At 41.3% G+C, this 20,965-nt stretch overlaps 1 long non-coding RNA gene across 2 annotated transcripts; it reads left to right on the top strand.

Annotated features, from left to right (window-relative positions):
- Positions 1-15,678: 15,678 nt before the first annotated feature.
- Positions 15,679-19,534, top strand: LOC127298146 (uncharacterized). Of its 2 annotated transcripts, XR_011743888.1 has the most exons (7): positions 15,679-16,009; positions 16,099-16,195; positions 16,361-16,437; positions 16,611-16,690; positions 17,321-17,397; positions 17,564-17,680; positions 19,182-19,534. It is a non-coding gene; the product is annotated as an uncharacterized lncRNA (long non-coding RNA). The 2 variants fall into 2 exon arrangements; XR_007849637.2 differs by lacking the exon at positions 16,611-16,690.
- Positions 19,535-20,965: the final 1,431 nt, after the last annotated feature.

The following is a 20,965-nucleotide window of genomic DNA, read 5'->3' on the forward strand; positions in this document are numbered from 1 at the left end:
GTTATTGTTAACAATTTTTATGCGAGACTTTCAGGACAACACAAGGACTATCTGGATGCCTGTTCGGAGGGATCTTTCACAAGCAAGGAGATTGAAGCTAGGTGGGATCTTCTTGATCGGATTGAGGACAACGCTGAAGGATGGGAGAACGACAAAGGTAAAGAGTCAGGTATAAATTATGATTATGAATGCATTGAAGCTTTTATGGATACCGATAAATTTCGAAATATGAGTGCTACTTATGGTCTTGACTCTCAAGTTGCTGCAAATCTTTATAAAGCCTTTGCTTCTCATTTTGAATTGCCTAAAAATAATTTTGATAAGTATCATGAACCTTTTAAAGAGGCTTGCATGAAGAATGAAATTGTTGTTAATTATTGCCATAAGCATGCTCAAACTCCTAAGAGTGCTATTTCCTATAAGCATGTTAATTTTTGTGGAATACATAGACCATGTGGAATTAATCAAATCAAAGATGAATATTGTATCCATCATGCTAATGAAAAAACTAGAAAGTGGTTTAGGGCTCTAGATGATCTTGGTAAAAAAGTTTGTGCCCTCTATCCTTTTATTTGTGAAGTTTGCCATGAAGTGGGTCATTTTAATTTTCAATGCTCCTCCAGTGATATATTGAACCCAATGAGTGCTGCAAATTTGTATTGTGATGATGAAATTACTCCTAATCAGCATGATGAACTTACTTTATTTTTGGGGTGTGAAGAATTGTCGAGAAAAATCTCTTTGTTACATATGAGTGATCTTGATATTGATGATGTCCTGCATGGGTGTTTTTCTTATTGCATTGATAATAGCCATACAAATACTTACATACAAAATATCTTAGAAGATGACACCTTGCCAAAATATGATAGGACTGCTGTGTGTTTTCAACTAATTAATCAAAAGGAGGGATTCTCCCAAGTTTCTTCTATTGTTTCTGAAAGTAAATCAGGTTATGCGGACAAGCCACCCTTCAAGCCTCTTCCCCCTAAAGAAGGGAACGAGGAGAAGGAAGAGAAGAAGAAGAAGGGAACGAAGAAGAAGAAGAAGAAGAAGAAGAAGGGGAATAAAAAGAAAGAGGTAACAACATATCCCCGCGTATATGAGATAACAATAGGTAACCGTAATGATGAGGACATCCCTACCTCACTACTACCTCCGTCATTGCAAGATGAAGATGAAGCTGTGAAGCTCAAGTCCAATGAAGTTAGGATTGGACCAATGACACGAGCTCGTGCGAAGCTACTTAAACAACAGGTGAACTTGTTTCTAAACGATACTTTGATCGACGAGAACTTTATACTACCTAAGTCGTATTACTTATGTATGATCAGGTATGAGGAGGAACCAAGCATCGCACGAGGAGGAGAGGAGCAGCTGGACGAGAAGCTGGACGTAAAGCTGGACATGGAGCCGGACGTGAAGACATCCCATGGACGCGCGAGGGAGGAGCGGGAGGCATGCGCGAGAGGAGGAGTTCTTCAGGCCGGTCCCAGGCCCGGTCAAACCGGCCGTGGAACCGGGCCACCCGGTCGCCAACCGGATTTTGAACCGGTGACATCCGGGCCACATCCAGGGAACACGGACCCTTCGTCCGGTTTCGCCTCGATCACAGAACCGGTCTAGGACCGGACCACCCGGTCCAGTCCGGTCGACCGGCCCCTGCACCGGCGAGTCCGAGTCTGTCTCGACCAGATCTATTCTGGGTCGGTTATTTCCGTACTTTTTCGACCTGAGGTCGTCCCGAACGCCTATATAAGTCCCTGGGACGCCCCCAAAGTTGCTTGAGACCACGTTTAAGATAAACCCTAGTTCTTAGTTGTTTGCTCTGCAAAACTATTGAATACTACTCTCCAATTCGCATCGATCTGGAGTTTTATGCTACTGAAAGTTTGTGTGTGATCTGCTGTTCCATTGGGGATTAGAAGATTGCAATTTACCGCTTCGTGGTCGGCGGCTACGTGCGCAAGTGTGTGGAGTTGCGAATATCTTGCAGGGTTGAGAGCTGTTGCATTGGCATCAGGAATCAATCGAGAGACTTCGTCGGCGTCATACAAGTTATCCTCCTCATCATCATCGATTCTATCCGCTGCTACCATCGTGTGTACATCACCACCGTAACTTCGAGAAGATCGGGCAACCCCTTATCATCTTGGTATCAGATTTCCAGTTTTCCTCGGTAAGCCATCCACAATCCACCCCATAGTTGAGTTGTGAGTGTTTTTCCTATCCAGAAAAAGCCATAAAAAGTTAGGGTTAGGGTTTGCCATAGCCTTAGATTGCACTAATTTCGAGTTTTAGTTGCTTTTCGTAGTTGTTTTTGCGTATCTTTATCTTTCTTCTAGTAGAATTGTTAGGGTTTGTGTTTTCTCTATCATCTAGTTTATCATATCGTGTCAGTTTTGTTACTCCGAGTCCACATAGCGTACAGTGTGCTTGTTCCCAACCATAGACACAGCCTATCGATATAAAGTGACTAGGAATTTCCCCAGAAGAGACTAGTTTTACCGCTCGACAGGCTGCTCATTAGGGTTTTGGTGCTTTGCAATTTCTGTTGGCCGTGTTATCAAGGAGTTGTGTCAGAAAATCAAAAAAAAAAAAAGAGAAAATTGAAAAGAAGCAAAAAGAGCTACATAGCTGCGTGTGTTCTACAAAATAAAATCCACAAAGAAAAGTGTTGTGCTAGTTGAATCAAGTGAAGGCCTAAGTTTACTTTCCTGCATCCGTAGTTGAGCAATCTTGTGCCTGTCTCGTTGAGCTTTGCTAGCGTCTCTCTAGTGCATTGCAACTTTTCCTACATATAGTTGCATTGCCCATTATATCGCCTTGTGTGAGTATCATTGGTTGTCTACGGTCAGCGCTAGAGCTTGTTATTGGTGCAAATAGGTAGCCCACCTACAGCCCCACATATATCCTGCTTTGTCGTGTGATTTGTTCTTATACCCTTGATATTTGCTTCGCTACATCCGTGCACTAGTCCGTCAATCCAAGTTGGTAAGCAATACTAATTCACTTTGGAGCGGTAAGATTTACCTTTCTTATCAGTTTTGAGTGAGTTGTGAGAGTACCACCAAAGATCTTTGTTTAGTGCACTAACCTACTAATCATGTCTTCTACCGAGAATGTTGATGTGATGCAGAAAAAGGACGCGCTACACCAGTTACTTGGCGTGAATTTGAGGCCCTTCGTGATCACATGCAACGTGAAATACGAGTTGCTAGTGATGTGTTGGACAAGGATATTCAGAGTGTTCACTTGAGGGTCGATGAGACTACTACAGCGGTTAACACCGTTCAAACATCGGTGACGACTCTTCAAGCATCTATACAAGCTTTGACAACCGCCGTTGGTGAGATACGTACAATGGTGCAACAACAATCACCACCTGATGAAGATGGCAGTGTGCAAGGTGACAATGCTGAAGCTGCTAATGCTCAAGGGCGTGGTGTTGGTCGTGGTCTTGGACGTGGCGTTGGTGATGCGTTCCGTGGTCGTGGTTTTGTCCCCGTCGGAGCCCAACGTGTTCCTCAACAACAAGACGATGGTTTGGGTAAGCCCAAGTTCTCAATTCCCAGATTTGAAGGAGGTACTGATGTTGAAGAATATCTTACATGGGAGCTGAAGATTGAGAGATTATGGCGTTTACATCCTGACTATACTGAAGATAGGAAGATCAAGCTTGCTTCCTCTGAATTTGATGGCTATGCATTGCGTTGGTGGGATGGACTTGTTCGTGCTCGAGAAGAAGATGGTGAGCTGCCTATTATCACATGGCGTGCTATGAAGGCGGCAATGAGAGCTCGTTTTGTGCCTACCAATTACTTGCGTTCCGTCTTTGACAAGTTGACCCAATTGAAGCAAGGTGTGTTGACGGTTGATGCTTACTACATGGAGATGGAGATGCTTATGCAGCGTGCCCGTGTCCGTGAGTCTCTTGAGATGACACTACAGCGTTTTCTGAATGGTCTGCGGTTTAATATCAAGGGAATTGTGCGTCATCACAGCTACGCTACTATGAATGAGCTACTACATCATGCAAGAGAAGCTGAGTCACAGTTGGCTGAAGAACTGCAAATGAAGGGCCGTGCTACAGGCGCTGGGCGCTACACACCCCGCGCGCCGCCCTCCATGGCGCGTCTTCGCGCCCTGCAGATGTTCCTACTTCGTCTAGCAAGCCGGTCTCTAGTGTCCCCAACACAAAGAAGCCCGCTCTGCAGCAAGTGGAACTAGTTCTAACATGTCGACAGCGCATAACCGTGATATGGTTTGTCATACATGTGGTGGCAAGGGTCACTTCAAGAAGGATTGTCCTAATCGTAAAGTTATGATAATTAATGAGGACAATGAGTATGAAACTGGAGATGATGCTGATCCAAATGCTCCAGGATGAGGATGATTATGACAGGTGATGGGTTTGATGCTTTCCCTTCGAAGCTCAAACTATTGTTGTCTCGCAGCGTGTTCTTAATGTGCAGATCAAGTGCATCTACACAGCGCTGTAATTTGTTCCAAACAAAGGCACTAGTTGGTCACGATAAAGCTTGCAAGGTCATTATTGATGGCGGGAGTTGTCGCAATCTAGCAAGCAAAGAGTTATGTGCCAAGCTGAAACTGAAGTATCTACCGCACCCACATCCATATTATATTCAGTGGTTGAGCAATAATGGTGAGATGAAGGTGAGCCACATGGTGCGAGTTGATTTTGAGATTGGACCGTATAAGGATTCCATTGAATTTGATGTGGTTCCTATGACGGTTTGTCACCTGCTGTTGGGCCGGCCATGGCTCTATGACCGTTACGTGCAACACAATGGCCGCGCCAATACATATCACTTGGAGTTCAAGGGCAAGAAAATTAACTTACAGCCTATGTCACCACAGCAAATTGTCAATGAGTCTCGTCGAAGATTGAAGTAAACTTGGAGGATGCATCCATAGATAGGCGAGAGAATTGTAATGCCGTGAGTGATATAACGAAAAGTGAGAGAGTGAATTCCTTAGTTTCATTAGCCACCAAACAAGACATGAGAGAATTTTGTGAGGATCCTACAGCCATGCTTATTGTGCTCATGTACAAGGGTACGGTTTTGGTTTCTAACGATATGACCCCTCTTCCTCTTGGTGTTTCTAATGTTTTGCAGGGAATTCAGCGACGTGTTTCCGGAAGAGGTACTGCAGGACTTCCACCATTGCGAGGTATTGAGCATCAAATTGACTTGATCCCCGAAGCATCGCTGCCCAATAGGGCGCCATATAGAACGAATCCCGAAGAAACGAAGGAGATACTGAAGCAAGTACAAGCGCTACTCGACAAAGGTTATATCCGCATAAGCCTTAGTCCTTGTGCTGTTCCTGTTATTCTTGTTCCTAAGAAAGATGGTACATGGCGTATGTGCGTAGATTGTAGAGCGATAAACAACATTACTATTCGATATCGTCATCCTATTCCCGTTTAGAGGATATGCTAGATGAATTGAGTGGTGCTGCTGTTTTCACTAAAATTGATTTGCGTAGTGGTTATCATCAAATTAGGATGAAAGAAGGGGATGAGTGGAAAACCGCCTTTAAAACAAAATTTGGTTTATATGAGTGGTTAGTAATGCCTTTTGGTTTGACTAATGCACCTAGCACTTTCATGAGACTGATGAACCATGTTTTGCGTGATTTTATTGGCAAGTTTGTGGTTGTGTATTTTGATGATATATTAATCTACAGCCGCAATGAATCTGATCATATTATACATATTCGACATGTTTTGCAAGTGTTGCGTGATAGTAAACTCTATGGTAATCTTGAGAAGTGCACATTTTGCAAAGATAAGGTCATATTTCTGGGTTATGTTGTCTCTAAGCATGGAGTAGAGGTAGATGTGTCTAAAATTGAAGCTATTCAAAATTGGCCTACTCCCATGAATGTGAGTCAAGTAAGAAGTTTTCATGGTCTAGCTGGGTTTTATCGCCGTTTTGTGCCCAATTTTTCTACTATTGCTGCACCTTTGAATGAATTGACTAAAAAGGGTGTTGCTTTTGAGTGGGGCGTTGCCCAAGATCATGCTTTTGATGAACTGAAACGATTGTTAACTTCTGCACCGTTGCTTGCACTTCCTGATTTCAATAAGCAATTTGAGATTGAATGTGATGCTAGTGGTATTGGAATTGGTGGTGTGTTGATGCAAGAGGGTCGCCCAATTGCATATTTTTCTGGGAAACTTTCTGGTGCTAAGTTGAACTATCCAATATATGATAAAGAATTGTATGCTTTAATTAGAGTTCTTGAGGTTTGGCAACATTATTTGTGGCCAAAAGAATTTATCATACATTCTGATCATGAAGCTTTGAAATATCTGAAAGCCCAATCTACTTTGCATAGGCGTCTTGCTAAGTGGGTTGAGTTTATTGAGTCTTTTCCGTACATTATTAAGCATAAGAAGGGAAAAGATAATATTGTTGCTGATGCTCTATCTAGGAAAACTATGCTATTAACCCATCTTGATGTTAAAATTCCTGGATTAGAGGTGTTATGTGATTTATATGCGACTGATCATGATTTTGCTGAACCATACCGCTTATGTGTTATTGGTAAAGCATGGGAAAAATATCACATACACGATGGGTTCTTGTTTAGAGCTAACAAACTATGTGTTCCAGAATCGTCATGCGTTTGCTCTTATTGCAGGAATCTCATGCTGGAGGTTTGATGGGTCACTTTGGGCGTGAGAAGACGCTACTCATGCTCGCTGATCACTTTTATTGGCCAAAGATGAGGCGGGACGTGGACAGGTATGTCAAGAGGTGCATTACTTGCAACAAGTCCAAGTCCAAGCTGAAGCCTCACGGTTTGTATACTCCTTTACCGGCGCCTACTACACCTTGGGAAGATATTAGTATGGATTTTGTGTTGGGTTTGCCGCGTACTAAGAGAGGCCATGATTCTATATTTGTGGTAGTGGACAGATTTTCTAAAATGTCACACTTTATTGCCTGCCACAAAAGCGACGATGCGTCGCATATTGCTAACCTATTTTTCAGGGAGATTGTTCGACTACATGGAGTCCCGAAGACTATTGTTTCTGATCGTGATGTGAAGTTCATGAGCTACTTCTGGAAGACACTTTGGGGGAAGCTGGGGACAAAGCTACTGTTCAGTACTACTTGTCATCCCCAAACTGATGGTCAAACTGAGGTGGTGAATCGAACCTTGTCACAACTGTTGAGATCCATGATCAAGAAGAACCTGAAGGAGTGGGAAGAGTGTTTGCCGCATGTGGAGTTTGCTTACAACAGGGCGGTACACTCTACCACAGAGCTGTGTCCTTTTGAGGTGGTGTATGGTTTCAAACCCATTACTCCACTTGACTTGTTGCCTTTGCCCATACATGAGAGAGTTAATATGGAGGCATCCAAGAGGGCAGATTTTGTGAAGAAAATACATGTGAAGACTAAAGAGTTGATAGAAAAGAAAGGCAAGAGCAATGCTGCAAGGATGAACAAGAAGCGCAAAGAGATGTTGTTCAAGCCTGGTGATATGGTCTGGGTACATTTTCGCAAGGATAGGTTCCCGAAGCTGCGGAAGTCTAAGTTGAAGCCTCGTGGTGCTGGTCCTTACAAAGTGCTTGCCAAGATCAATGATAATGCATACTTGATAGATCTTCCAGTTGATGAGTTTGGTGTCAGTAATTCTTTCAATGTTGCTGATTTGACACCATATGACGGAGAAGACCTTGGAGCGTCGAGGTCGACGCCTTTTGAAGGGGGGGGAGATGATGAGGACATCCCTACCTCACTACTACCTCCGTCATTGCAAGATGAAGATGAAGCTGTGAAGCTCAAGTCCAATGAAGTTAGGATTGGACCAATGACACGAGCTCGTGCGAAGCTACTTAAACAACAGGTGAACTTGTTTCTAAACGATACTTTGATCGACGAGAACTTTATACTACCTAAGTCGTATTACTTATGTATGATCAGGTATGAGGAGGAACCAAGCATCGCACGAGGAGGAGAGGAGCAGCTGGACGAGAAGCTGGACGTAAAGCTGGACATGGAGCCGGACGTGAAGACGTCCCATGGACGCGCGAGGGAGGAGCGGGAGGCATGCGCGAGAGGAGGAGTTCTTCAGGCCGGTCCCAGGCCCGGTCAAACCGGCCGTGGAACCGGGCCACCCGGTCGCCAACCGGATTTTGAACCGGTGACATCCGGGCCACATCCAGGGAACACGGACCCTTCGTCCGGTTTCCGCCCGATCCTGGGAACCCGGTCTAGGACCGGACCACCCGGTCCCAGGTCCGGTCGACCGGCCCCAGACCGGCCGAGTCAGTGCTGTCTCGACCAGATCTATTACGGGTCGGTTATTTCCGTACTTTTTCGACCTGAGGTCGTCCCGAACGCCTATATAAGTCCCTGGGACGCCCCCAAAGTTGCTTTAGACCACGTTTAAGATAAACCCTAGTTCTTAGTTGTTTGCTCTGCAAAACTATTGAATACTACTCTCCAATTCGCATCGATCTGGAGTTTTATGCTACTGAAAGTTTGTGTGTGATCTGCTGTTCCATTGGGGATTAGAAGATTGCAATTTACCGCTTCGTGGTCGGCGGCTACGTGCACAAGTGTGTGGAGTTGCGAATATCTTGCAGGGTTGAGAGCTGTTGCATTGGCATCAGGAATCAATCGAGAGACTTCGTCGGCGTCATACAAGTTATCCTCCTCATCATCATCGATTCTATCCGCTGCTACCATCGTGTGTACATCACCACCGTCGCTTACTGAGAAGATCGGGCAACCCCTTATCACGTAAGTATGTTGCTCCTAATGATTATTGTGATAATGAATCTGAATATGATGATCTTCCTATGCCCTTTACATACATTAGCAATCATGATTTGAATGAGCACACTACTTTTGATATTGCAAATCTACGGAAACTAATTCTGAAAATGATGATGATAATAATTGCCATAGTGTCAGTACTATCCATGCTTCCTCCCATAATGATATAGAAAGCTCTAAGCTTGGGGAAGAGGTGTTTGCAAATCCTTTAGCTACTGGTCATTATGTTCTTGATACATCTCCTTCTAATAACAATAATGGTGTGGACACAGATAAACCGATTGTGAAGGATAACTATTCTATTTCTTATGATGACACTATGCCTCCGATCTCTAATGATTATTATAAAGAATGCTATGATATAGGTTCTAATTATCCTTATGAAACTTGTCATAGTCATGATTGGATTACCAAAAACAATCCCCTTAATATGCAACTTGTTTACCATGTTCAAATTCTTGATAATAATCTTGCTCCAATTACTATTAATGAGAATAACTCTTCTTATGCCAAATTTAATGATACTTCTATGCATATGAACCATGATAAGAATGTTTTAAGTGATGGGTATATTGTGGATTTCATCAATGATGCTACTGAAAGTTATTATGAGAGAGGGAAATATGGTCGTATGCATCTTAATAATATTAAGTTTCCCCTCTTTATGTTGAGAATCTTGAAGTTACTCGTGTTTTATCCTCTTATGCTTGTCACTTTGTTCTTCATGAATTCATTTGTGTACAAGATTCATCTTCATAGGAAGCATGTTAGACTCAAATTTGTTTTGAATTTGCCTCTTGAAGCTCTCTCTTGCTTCAAATACTATTTCCCGCGAATGGATTATTAAAACTGCTGAGCCCATCTTAATGGCTATAAAGAAAGAACTTCTTGGGAGATAACCCATGTGTTATTTTGCTACAGTACTTTGTTTTATATTTGTGTCTTGGAAGTTGTTTACTACTGTAGCAACCTCTCCTTATCTTAGTTTTGTGTTTTGTTGTGCCAAGTGAAGCCTCTAATCGAAGGTTGATACTAGATTTGGATTTCTGCGCAGAAACAGATTTCTATCTGTCACGAATCTGGGATTTTCTCTCTGTAGAAAAATCAGAAAAATATGCCAATTTACGTGCGTGTTCCACAGATATGTACGCATCTTTCATTAGTTTTGAGTTTTCTGATCTGAGCAACGGAAGTATTTATTAGAAATTCGTCTTTACAGACTGTTCTGTTTTGACAGATTCTGCCTTTTATTTCGCATTGCTTCTTTCGCTGTGTTGGGTGGATTTCTTTGTTCCATTACCTTCCAGTAGCTTTGAGCAATGTCCAGAAGTGTTAAGAATGATTGTGTCACCTCTGAACATGTGAGTTTTTGATTATGTACTAACCCCTCTAATGAAGTTTATGAGAAGTTTGGTGTGAAGGAAGTTTTCAAGGGTCAAGAGAGGAGTATGATGCAACATGATCAAGGAGAGTGAAAGCTCTAAGCTTGGGGATGCACCCGGTGGTTCACCCCTGCATATATCAAGAAGACTCAAGCGTCTAAGCTTGGGGATGCCCAAGGCATCCCCTTCTTCATCGACAAATTATCAGGTTCCTTCTCTTGAAACTATATTTTTATTCGGTCACATCTTATGTGCTTTACTTGGAGCGTCTGTATGTTTCTTGTTTTTGTTTTTGTTTGAATAAATGCTTGTGTGGGAGAGAGACACGCTCCGCTGGTTCGTATGAACACATGTGTTCTTAGCTCATAATATTCATGACGAAGGTTGAAACTGCTTCGTTAATTGTTATATGGTTGGAATTGGAAAATGCTACATGTAGTAATTGCTATAATGTCTTGGGTAATGTGATACTTGGCGATTGTTGTGCTCTTGTTTAAGCTCTTGCATCATATACTTTGTACCTATTAGTGAAGAAATACATAGAGCTTGTTAAAATTTGGTTTGCATGAGTGGTTTCTCTAGAGTCTAGATATTTTCTAGTGAGGTGTTTGAACAACAAGGAAGACGATGTATAGTCTTATAATGCTTGTAATATGTCTTTTATGTGAGTTTTGCTGTACCGGTTTATACTTGTGTTTGCTTCAAACAACCTTGCTAGCCTAAGCCTTGTATCGAGAGGGAATACTTCTCATGCATCCAAAATCCTTGAGCCAACCACTATGCCATTTGTGTCCACCATACCTACCTACTATGTGGTATTTCCTGCCATTCCAAAGTAAATTGCTTGAGTGCTACCTTTAAACAATTCAAAATTTATCACCTCTGATTTGTGTCAATGTTTTATAGCTCATGAGGAAGTATGTGGTGTTTAGCTTTCAACCTTGTCATTTACTTTTGACGGACTCTCATATGGACTAGTGGCACATCCGCTTATCCAATAATTTTGCAAAAAGAGCTGGCAATGGGATTCCCAGTCCCAAATTAATTAACAAAAATAGACACTCCTCCATGGTATGTGATTGTTGGACGGCACCCGAAGGATTCGGTTAGCCATGGCTTGTGTAAGCAAAGGTTGGGAGGAGTGTTATCATAATAAAACTAAAATAAAAAGGCACTCCTTCATGGTATGAGATTGTTGGCAGGCACCCGAGGATTCGGTTAGCCATGGTTTGTGAAAGAAAGGTTGGAAGGAGTGCCACCCAAAAATAAAATAATTCATGGGAGCCGCTCTTGGAAGTCCGGTTGGCGAGGTAGTTAGTGTACCCATTACCATTCGTTGACAACAACAAACACCTCTCAAAACTTTACTTTTTATGCTCTCTATATGTTTTCAAAACCAAAGCTCTAGCACAAATATAGCAATCGATGCTTTCCTCTTTGAAGGACCATTCTTTTACTTTTATTGTTGAGTCAGTTCACCTATTTCTCTCCACCTCAAGAAGCAAACATTTGTGTGAACTGTGCATTGATTCTTACATACTTGCTTATTGCATTTGTTATATTGCTCTGCATTGACAACTATCTATGAGATATACATGTTACAAGTTGAAAGCAACCGCTGAAACTTAATCTTCCATTGTGTTGTTTCAATACCTTTACTAAGAATTTATTGCTTTATGAGTAACTCTTATGCAAGACTTGTTGATGCTTGTCTCGAAAGTACTATTCATGAAAAGTCTTTGCTATATGATTCAATTGTTTACTCATTGCATTTACATTGTTTCGAATCGCTGCATTCATCTCATATGCTTTACAATGGTATGATTAAGATTATGTTGGTAGCATGTCACCTCAGAAATTATCTTTTATCGTTTACCTACTCGAGGACGAGTAGGAACTAAGCTTGGGGATGCTGATACGTCTCCAACGTATCTATAATTTCCGATGTTCCATGCTTGTTTTATGACAATACCAACATGTTTTGTTCACACTTTATATCATTTTTATGCGTTTTCCGGAACTAACCTATTGACGAGATGCCGAGAGGCCAGTTGCTGTTTTCTGCTGTTTTTGGTTCCAGAAAGGGTGTTCGGGCAATATTCTCGGAATTGGACGAAATCAACGCCAAACCTCCAATTTTTCCCGGAAGGCTCCAGAACACCGAAGAAGAGTCGGAGAGGAGCCAGGGGGGCCCCACACCATAGGGCCGCGCGGGCCAGGGTCTGGCCGCGCCGGCCTAGGGTGAGGCCGCCCTGTCAGCCCTCCTGCGCCGCCTCTTCGCCTATATAACCCCTTTCGACCTAAAAACGCAGTACCAATTGACGAAACTCCAGAAAGACTCCAGGGGCGCCGCCGCCATCGCGAAACTCCAATTCGGGGGACAGAACTCTCTGTTCCGGCACCCTGCCGGACGGGGAATTGCCCCCGGAGCCATCTCCACCACCGTCTTCACCGCCATCTTCACCGCCATCGCTGCCCCCATGATGAGGAGGGAGTAATTCACCCCTGAGGCTGAGGGCTTCGCTGTAGCTATGTGGTTCATCTCTCTCCCATGTACCTCAATACAATAATCTCATGAGCTGCTTTACATGATTGAGATTCATATGAGTTTTGTATCACAATTTATCTATGTGCTACTCTAGTGATGTTATTAAAGTAGTTCTATTCCTCCTGCACGTGTGTAAAGGTGACTAGTGTGTGCACCGTGTGGTTCTTGTCGTAGGCTATGATCATGATCTCTTGTAGATTGTGGAGTTAATTATTACTATGATGGTATTGATGTGATCTATTCCTCCTACATATGCATGAAGGCGATAGTGTGCATGCTATGTTAGTACTTGGTTTAGTCTTTTGATCTATCTTACACTATAAGGTTACTAAATATGAACAAATTGTGGAGCTTGTTAACTCCGGCATTGAGGGTTCGTGTAATCCTACGCAATGTGTTCATCATCCAACAAAAGTGTAGAGTATGCATTTATCTATTCTGTTATGTGATCAATGTTGAGAGTGTCCACTAGTGAAAGTGTAATCCCTAGGCCTTGTTCCTAAATACTGCTATCACCGCTGCTTGTTTACTGTTTTACTGCGTTACTACTGCTACAATTCTACCACCATCAACTACACACCATCAAGCTATTCTCTGGCACCGTTGCTACTGCTCATACTTATTCATACCACCTGTATTTCACTATCTCTTCGCCGAACTAGTACACCTATTTGGTGTGTTGGGGACACAAGAGACTTCTTGCTTTGTGGTTGCAGGGTTGCATGAGAGGGATATCTTTGACCTCTTCCTCCCTGAGTTCGATAAACCTTGGGTATCCACTTAAGGGAAAACTTGCTGCTGTTCTACAAACCTCTGCTCTTGGAGGCCCAACACTGTCTACAGGAAAGGAGGGGGAACGTAGACATCAACTAACTTTAGTTAAACTTTACAACCCCTCTATTTCTACACTCAGTAATCTCGGGACGAGATTATTTTAAGGGTGGAAGATCTGTAACACCCCACCTTTTGCAACCTTGATTAATTGTCCTTAATGCAAAAATTAGGGGGAACAAAAACTTTTTCTATAGACTAATTAATATGAATTGCCTTGATCTGTCTGTTAAGATGAATTGCTTTGATCTGTTGGTAGATGTATTGTCTTGTTTTTCTTGTTGAGTTTTGTCTTGAGCCACCTCTTAGAACAACACCTCTAGTGGTAAAACAAACAACTCACCTAATAAAAAACATGTGTGTCCTAGGAAAAGTTGTTTTCCTTTTTACTACATCAAACTCTTCTCCTGATGGCAACCTGAGTGTGCCATCTTGATTTTTCTCCTTGTGATGCAACCTAGCTCAATCGTCCTCAATTCAAAACTTGGGATCATCTTCCCCTAGCTACATCCCTCTCTTATACCCACTCATCCTTGTTGGTTTTGAGGCCATGTCGACCATCTGTGTTGACAGGCTTAAAATGTCCAGACTTTGGCAATTGATCTCTAAGCACCCACAACTGTTATTGTTGACTTCAATGCATGGATCTCATCTATGCAACATCCTCTTCAACCTCCACGTCTTGCATGTCTCACTCTATCCTTGCAACTCCTATATTCAACTTGATCTCATACTTTATCCAGTGTTTCTGCACTAGATCACTTCTACCTCTTTAACCTCTTGTTTTTATTTTAATCCAAGTTTAATCTTCACAAAACCAAGAGTGGGAAGGATGGGTACATTTCGTAGCCATCATCTACCCTTGAGAACACTCCTCCCTAAATTAGTTCTCCTCCTCAAAAACCCTACTGTTTTCCTTCTCTAGTTTTGATCACAACACTACTTCTAGTTTTATTAAATCCTTTCAAGATAATTCTTCAAAGAAAACAAGGAACTGAAATGGATATTGTTTTTCATCCCATTTCTACCAATTACTGCTTTCTAAAACAATACTCTCTATTTTGCTTTCTTTTTAACAAAAAGCTTGTTTATGGTACTTATACCATTTCTTGTTTTCCTCTTGCTTATTTTACATTTGAGAAAAACTCTACTTACTTGAGAAAGTAAGTAGAATATTTTGAACTCCTATGTTCCAACTAGTTTTATCTCAACACTTTCAAATTTCATTCCACGTGAGTTCATTCCCAATTGTCCCTAGACAATTGAGGTGTTTCATATGCCTTTCAAATAAATCCTTTTTCAAATGGCAACACTTGCACATCTTATGCACACCTCTGGTCTACCACATTGTATTTCCCCCATCCTCCAATTCTTGATTAAATGGATGATCATTTGATACTTTCAAACCACTTCCAATTGACCTCTCATTTGTAGAGTACTTTATATTCTCTTCCATCATCACCTTGATCTCATAAATTGATGATTTATGTCAATATATTCATCCTTGTGAGTATATGGATACTTCACTCACCATCTCTCTTAACCTTGATCTATCATTGACTAAGCCACCATGACCATCCCATCTACCTTGGCATGCTCATGCATGGTTGCATGTGGCCAACCCCAATCTTTCAATTTTGAATTCAAATGAAACTTTTATTCATCAACTATACCTTGGGAACCATCTTCATCATAAGTTGGTCTCAACCAAAGTGGTGGAGATTATTATCATGGCACATGGCACATGCCACCCTCATACCCCTTTCTATCTTTAGGTATTTACTCCTAATCTTATCATCATCAAAATCACTCATTGACATTACCTCCTCAACATCATGCATTGATCTATTCACATGAATGTTGTGCATCTCTCTCACATTTTTCACTTGCTCATGACAAGAAAGGAGCCGGCCATGACTTGAAATTCGGCCAGCCCCTCCTCATTTCCTTCTCTTGCAAGCCTTGCCTCCCAACTACCCCAACAATTAAATGGGCAGCCACCCACCTTAGCCAATCAAAATGGAGGCAGCCACCATCCTCCCTCTATATAAGAGCTTGGCCGGCCACCTCCACTCCCCTTTGCTCATTTCTTTCACACTCCACTCCCTCATACCTTCCTCCCCTTCCTCCCCACGAGCTGCTGCTCCCCCTTGCTCACATGGCCGGCCATGGCCATAGAAATCCACCAAGATGAAGCTCCCCTCCTCCCTCAAGCTTCCCCTCACCATGAGAGCTTCCCTCTCACTCTCTTCTCCCCTAACCCTAGCTGAATCCCCCTCTATTTATCCTTTCTCCTCTCACAAGATTGGATCTTGATGCAGGTGCATGTTGGTCCAAGCATGGAGAGGGTTGAGCAATCCTCTTTTTTTTTTTTTTTTGCGAATGTGGTTAAGCAATCCTCAGATCTGAAACTCTTGATCCAAGTTCGTCAAAAACCTTGCAGTAATTTCTGCTATCTTGCTGTTTCAGATTCTGGTACGATTTTGTAAAATCTGTCAAATCCTGTGTGCAGATCCAAATCGAGTGATTCAAAGTTCCAAAGATAGGTATTGAAAAGATCTACAACGTGGCGTTGGTCTCATCCTCAAATTAGTTACGGATTTTGCATGGTAAATAAAGTTCTGCAAACATGCAGAATCACTGTTTGTTAGATTTCTCCCGTTTTACAAAACCTTTTTGTACAAACTCAACTGCGGGTGAAAGTACTCTCAAGTACCTTAATTTTGGCATTGGTTTCACTTCAAATGACCTTCTGAATTTGAAATGGTTTACAGATCAAGATCTGGTCAGATCTGACTTTGTCGAATTAAACCAGGAGCTTGGAAACGAATTTTTGAATGAAACCAATTGGGTAAGAACCATCTATTCAATACCTTTCATATGCAGCTGATCTCATATTTTTGTGATTTGTGTACGATTTTTGGTGAATTAAACTTGTTCTGTATGTTCTGCAGACATGGCTGTTAGCTTTTAAATCATCAAAAATCCATTTTTGAACCTAATTGAGTGATTCCAATTTTGTAGGACTGCTGAATGTTTTCCTAATCATCTCAAGCAAGTTTAAAAACTTTATCTGTTCTGTAACTCCAGAGAGAAAGCAAATGGTACAGACATGCAGTAAACTTGTCAATCCATTTATGAGAGTTTCAGAAACAATTTGAACCCAAATCCAATTGTGTAGGCATCTGTGTTTAAATACCTTTCAAATGCCAGTGGCCTCATATTTTTAGGATTTTTCTACGATTTATGGATTACAGATCTTATTTTCTGTACAGTCAGATTCAAAGAAATTCCTAAAATTGTAGGATTGATATTTTTGGGTGATTCCAATTGGGTTAGTCTTGTATTAGTACTGGCTATATAGGAAAAATATTATTAGTCTCTGTTCATACATATTTGTTGCTGTTAGTAATGTTTATGTGTGACATGCATTGTTGAAGCAAAACTTTTCGGTTTATCTAAAACCCTTGACCAACTCTTTTTAGTATAGATGGGAAACCTTTGTTTTATGCTTGAAAAACAACACCTCTGCAACCTAACTTTAGCTCTTTTGTTTTGCTTAAGTTTTCAAATGATGTGGTATATGGTTTGCTTCCTATTTTTGTATAATGTTAAGTGAGCAAATTAAATTAGGGAAACTGATTTCTACTTTTCCAAAAATGTTTGAAATTATGTTGTGAATGTTTGTGTTGCCAAACTAATGCTCTTGTCCTCTTCATGATGTTATCTACCAGGGGATAATTGGTTTATACCATGGTGATAACCGAGAGAGGCAATTGCTAAAGTTGTGATGCACTCATACCTTTACTAGGTAAATAAATGGGGTTTTCTAAATTAAAACTCTTAAAGTTGTTTTGTGGTATCTATAAGTCCTTAGTATGTTATACCTTGGCTGCATGGTTAGTTGTTGCTTGTTGAATGTTGCCTTGTTGATGCAATGTGATTGATTGTGTTCCTTTTATATTTTCCGGCGATAGATGCAAACAATTCCGGAGAAGAAGAAGAAGTGGAATCGGACGAGGATTTTATTTATATATGTTGTTGGAATTCTTATATTGATGGATTTGACGAAGTATAGGGACAAATAAGCCAAGGCAAGCCATCTTTTGATCTCTTGCTATTTATCCTTCTTGTTGTGCTCATTGCTCCATTATACACTTGGTTCCTTGTATCATATGTGATTTTTGGTCCTCTACTCTATGCATGCTTATTCCCAAAGTATGTTGAACCCCTTGTTGATGCTTTGCATACTTGCTCCCAAGTATGTGAACCCCCTTGTTGATGTTATGCATGCTTACCCTAAGCATGTATGCCCCCTTGACCATATCCATGTTGTCATCTTCTTAGTGGTATGATGATTAACATCATGACCCCTGTTTGAATCATCTTAATTATGTTGTCCCTATACATGCTTATCCTAAGTATGTATGATCCCCTTAACACCTCAATTATCATCCCCTTAGTGGTATGATGGCTAGCATCCTGTCATTGTGACTCTTAGTTCCTTCATAAAACTATAGGTTGGGAACCCCCTTGGAAAAATACCTTGTTGAAAATAATTTTTGAAAACCTTGGGTGAGTTGGACTTACCCAAGTGTGTGTTTATGAAAGGAAAGGATCTTGGCAAAGATGGTTGGAAAGAAAATCTTGTTTTCGAAAACTTTGGCGTCTAAATATTCACCCGTGACAATTAACCCGCGCAACCACATTACCCTGGAGTGGGACGGGGCTTAGCTCGTAGTTTGTTCTTCTTAACATGGGACACCGCACAACTATATAAGGGTAAGGTTACCCCTGAATCCGGATTGTCTTTGGTGGAGACAATAGTATAACGGGAGGCCTTCGGGGCTGACCCGTCCGGAAGACACTATGGGTCTCCTGGCTTGGCGGTGGAGCCACGCTCAAAGTGAGGTGAGCTGCCACGGTGTCGGGGAGGTACATACTCCATACGGTAGGATCCCGTGCTAAGACGAATAGGCGAAAGGCTATGTCCGAGTTTTTGTCATGGCATAGTTGATATGCGGGGATGATGCCCACATGATGAACTCGCGGATCTTGTGGGGAAAGTGTGCAAACTCTGCAGAGTCAAATCTATTCGAATAGCCGTGTCCACGGTCATGGACGGTTGGAATGGTTGTTGCTTAGCCTAAAGAGTTTTGTTTTATGAAAGTGTTTGACAAAGGAAAGGAAGGAACTTGTTTGCGGAGTACCGGGAAGGTACTGGAAAGTTGTGATGACTCGGAAAGGAAATAAACTGGGTTACTCCCATCCTAGTGTTTTATGTTGTAGAACTCTTTTGAAGTATCTTCTTCAACAAAGATATAGAGATGTCATAGGATCTTCTTAGTGTCCCCTTCAACTGTGATGTTGGGATGCTACATCCACAAGAGAAACTATTTCTCTTTCTCATGCTACATCCACAAGAGAAACTACTTCTCTTCTACATGCTATTTCCACAAGAGAAATTAGCTCTTCCCTCTTGTCATCTAGATTAGCACTTGTTATCTTGCACTCTTGCAAAGTACCTTCTTGATGGTTTGCGAGTACAATTCCAAATGTACTCACGGCTTTGTCCCTGGCTATTTACTTGGCCAGACTTGGAGGAATTCGGCAAATGAAGAAGGATTGGACGACGTCTATGCGAGCTAGGAACGTTCTCCCAGTCAGTTGCCTGTAGGGTTAAGGCAGATGACTCGGGCTCTACGCTGCTGATGTGATTCCGCTACTCTGATGATTAAGTTAGGCCCTTCGAGGCTATATGTAATTATTGGTCATGTGACCGCATTGTAATTTTTATTATTCCGCTTTGTAATGGATGGTGTAATTTGATATCAGTTCGGTTATGTGTTCACGATGCACTGATCATGGGATCGTGAACTGTATACATAACAAGGAATTTCGGACAGCTAGTCCGGGGTCCTCACATTGGGTAGATTTAAAATCTGTTTTGAGACGTAAATTTGTGCCTCTTTCTCATCAACATGAACGGCTCCGCAAACTTGAACGATTAGAACAAGGTAGTAATAATGTGCATGTTAACTATCAGAAATTTAAATTTTACATGTACCGTTGTGATATAAAGGAATTTGTGGAAAGTACTAGAAACATGTTTTTCAATGGCTTGAACCCTGATATTAAGCTTATGTTTAAGTATATTTCTCGTTCTACTATTGGTATATATGTTCGAGCTTGTGCTTTTGAGAAACACATATAGGAGAAAACATTGGACCATTCCAACTCCTTCAAGTCATGCACCCTAGCATCGGTTGTTTCTTCCAACGTTCCACGCATAAATATTGTTGTGCGAGTCGGCCAGCCACAGACTTGTGACACGTCGCTGCGAACATTTTCTACGTTGGAGTCACAAGGTAAAAATAAAGGTACTTATTTTGTCCTTCCACCTGTGATTGATGAACACCATGATGATCTACATATGTCATGTGATGATTTGTCTATTGAGTTTATTGAGGATAGAGTTGTCGCTTTGAAACAATCTCATTATCAAACATTGGAGATGCTTCCTAGTTTTGTTAATCCACTTGAAATTGGTAACTACCATGTTCATATTAATATACCATGTGTGGAGTTCACTGATGATTTGGCCACACCGCCTATATTAGAGGATCATAATACTGATTTGCATGTACCATGTGATCAAACCACTGAAATTATCATTGATATGACTAGCAATCTTTTGGTTGACACTAGTTATGGTAGACCTACAGATTTGTGTGTACCATGTGCTGTTTTTCGTTCCTCTATTGATACGAGTGTACCAACGGAGACTTTTGTGTTCCAAGGATGACCATGTGTTAGGAAATTGTGGAACTGATATACCAACTATGTTGAGTACACCTACTGTACAAGTTAGTTCTTCCATATCTATGAGTGTACAAACTGAAATTCTTGCTCCTGATAATGCACCTTGTGACTTGAACATTGACTCTAGTATGGATCATATAAAACTGGTTATGAACAATGAAGTGTTGGCTAAGATTTCTTATGCTAATTCTTTATTTTCTGTTGTGATGGATCCACCTATATCCTTGTCACATGCTAGAAACAAGATTGCTGAATTAAAATGTTTAAACAGTGTTTATGCCCCTGATTTTACTTTTAATTTGGTTGGGTGGTATGACATAGCGGATATTTTTATGGTGCATAGGATTTACATCATGTGTGATGATTCTTCTAGTTCCAATAAAACTGAATTTGTGAATATGCTTTGTCATTTTGATATGACCTCCAATGTTGGTATTCATTCTATGCCAAATAACCTTCCACAAAATTGTTTAGTTCAACATGGTGTGGTTAGTAAATTTGAGACCTTGCATTTTGGTTTACCAACTTTGGGATGGTTTAATGATGAGCATTATAAT

The sequence above is a fragment of the Lolium perenne genome, chromosome 1 (genome assembly GCF_019359855.2).
Source record: "Lolium perenne isolate Kyuss_39 chromosome 1, Kyuss_2.0, whole genome shotgun sequence".
Classification (NCBI taxonomy): domain Eukaryota; kingdom Viridiplantae; phylum Streptophyta; class Magnoliopsida; order Poales; family Poaceae; genus Lolium; species Lolium perenne.